This window comes from Mustelus asterias, unplaced genomic scaffold, assembly GCF_964213995.1.
Source record: "Mustelus asterias unplaced genomic scaffold, sMusAst1.hap1.1 HAP1_SCAFFOLD_632, whole genome shotgun sequence".
NCBI lineage: Eukaryota > Metazoa > Chordata > Chondrichthyes > Carcharhiniformes > Triakidae > Mustelus > Mustelus asterias.
The window spans coordinates 232,886-235,529 of record NW_027590581.1 but is presented as its reverse complement, the minus strand read 5'-3'; the positions used below and the strand labels follow the sequence as shown (position 1 = coordinate 235,529).

Sequence of the window (2,644 nt, the reverse complement as noted above, 5' to 3'; positions counted from 1 at the left end):
AAATTCCGGCCGATTACAGGAAAGTCCAGTAGATCCGCACTGAGTCTCGATTCCCTCATCTGTCTGAGTGGCTTTTCCTATTTCTCAGTGATGAAAACGATTTTAAAAAGATTCTTCTGTGAAATGTGCGCCATTTCCTCGAGTTCACTTACAGTATGACTTGTATCTGTCTTTTTGAGCACACACTACTGTCAGATATTTCAGATGGCGATTAACCATATTAGTCTGCACCTATAAACCCATTAAATTCTGTTGTAGACTGAATGAGATGCGAATAAGTGTTCGGTATCAAAATCGAACTTTCCTGTCAGTGCGTCAAAAAAAAGCGTTTCTTATTTCACAGAAAGCAATTGAGGGTGACGTCAGAGCAATGATAACATGCCGTTAACATCGAGGCTCGTATAATGATTAGGAACAAACAAAAATCAATCAATTTTCCCTTACGCGACATGAGGAAGCTCAATGAGTGTTTCTGCCTGGTTTCAAACGAGGGACCTTTCGCGTGTTAGGCGAATGTGATAACCACTACACTACAGAAACAGCTGTAATTGCACTGGAGCAAATCTGCCTGTCTGCAATGTTCAACTACGCTGTGATGCTGCAGGTTCGGATGGTGAGACTGAGAGCCCATGTCACTGAATTCAGGAAGATAACCGTTACGTTCAATCTGATTGTACGACTTATCCCGAACATCAAAATTCAAAATCGTTCTTCTGGCAAATATCTAAGGGAGCAATGATTTCTGCCCATTCGTTAATGCATCATTTTCATTTTTCTTCGAATCATCTCAATCAATTGTACTCAGTAATAAAAGCAAATTACTGCGGATGAGAAAAGAGAAAATGCTGCAAAATCTCACAATGTCTGGTGCACCTGTAAGGAGTGAAAAGGGCGGACGTTTCGAGTCCAGATGAAACTTTATCAAAGCTCATTGTACAATTGTTATCAGTATTTGTTTCAATATTTAATATCAATGCATTATTTAACACATATGTCCTCATTATGAAATGAATATCTCTGAAATTGTACATCACTGAATTCCAAACATAACTGACCAACAGAACGAAGCGTATCACCGGGCAATACAGATCACAAATTTGAGATTGACTATCGTCAGCTTTTAAACAAAGTCAACTGCATTTAAATGGAGGAGAATCAAGAATTATCTGTTCGTGACAGTTGAGCCTTTTTTGTTACGGGCGTGGAACATTCATGCGCATAACTTATGGACGTTTACCGGAAAGTCCAGTAGATCCGCGCTGAGTCTCGATTCCCTCATCTGTCTGAGTGGCTTTTCCTGTTTCTCAGTGATGAAAACGATTTTTAAAAGATTCTTCTGTGAAATGTGCGCCATTTCCTCTAGTTCACTTACAGTATGACTTGTATCTGTCTTTTTGAGCACACACTACTGTCAGAAATTTCAGATGGCGACGAACCATATTAGTCTGCACCTATAAACCCATTAAATTCTGTTGTAGATTGAACGAGATGCGAATATGTGCTCAGTGTCAAAATCGTAATTTCCAGTCAGTGCGTCAAAAATCCGTTTCTTATTTCACAGAAAGCATTTGAGGGTGATGTCAGAGCAATGATAACATGCCTTTAAAATCGAGGCTCGGATAATGATGAGCAACAAACTGAAAACAAGCAATTTTCCCTGACACGACATAAGGAAGCTTAATGAATGCTTCTGCCTAGTTTCCAACCGGGGACCTGACAGGCGAACGGGATAGCCACTACACTACAGAAACAGCTCGTCACGCAGTTGAGAAAATCTGCCTATCCGCAAAGTTCAACTACGCTGTGATGCTGCAGGTTCCGATGGTGAGACTGAGAGCCCATGTCACTGAATTCAGGAAGATAACCGTGACTTTCAATCTGATTCTGCGACTTATCCCAAACATCAAAATTTCAAATCGTTCGTCTGGCAAATATCTAAGGGAGCAATGATTTCTGCCCATTCGTTAATGCATCATCTTCATCTTTCTTCGAATAATCGCAATCAATTGTACTCAGTAATAAAAGCAAATTACTGCGGATGAGAAAAGAGAAAATGCTGCAAAATCTCACAATGTCTGGCAGCACCTGTAAGGAGTGAAAAGGGCGGACGTTTCGAGTCCAGATGAACCTTTATCAAAGCTCATTGTACAATTGTACTCAGTATTTGTTTCACTATTTAGTCTCAATGCGTTATTTAACACATATGACTTCATTATGAATTGAATATCTCTGAAATTGAACATCACTGAATTGCAAACATAACTGACCAACAGAACGAAGCGAATCACCGGGTAATACAGATCGCACATTTGAGCTTGATTATGGTCAGCTTTTAAACAAAGTCAACTCCATTTAAATGGAGGAGAATCAGGAATTATCTGTTCGTGACCCTTGAGCCTTTTTTATTATGAGCTTGAAACATTCAGGCTCATAAATTCCGGCCCTTTACAGGAAAGTCCAGTAGATCCACACCGAGTCTCGATTCCCTCATCTGTCTGAGTGGCTTTTCCTGTTTCTCAGTGATGAAAAATGATTTTAAAAAAGATTCTTCTTCTAGTTCACTTACAGTGTCACTTGTATCTGTCTTTTTGAGCACACACTACTATCAGATATTTCAGATGGTGATTAACCATATTAGTCTGCA

General features: G+C 39.6%; 1 non-coding gene across 1 annotated transcript; it reads right to left on the bottom strand.

Annotated features, from left to right (window-relative positions):
- Nucleotides 1-467: 467 nt before the first annotated feature.
- On the bottom strand, nucleotides 468-540 carry trnav-aac (transfer RNA valine (anticodon AAC)). The gene has a single exon. It is a non-coding gene; the product is annotated as a tRNA-Val (tRNA).
- Between the last annotated feature and the right edge of the window lie 2,104 nt (nucleotides 541-2,644).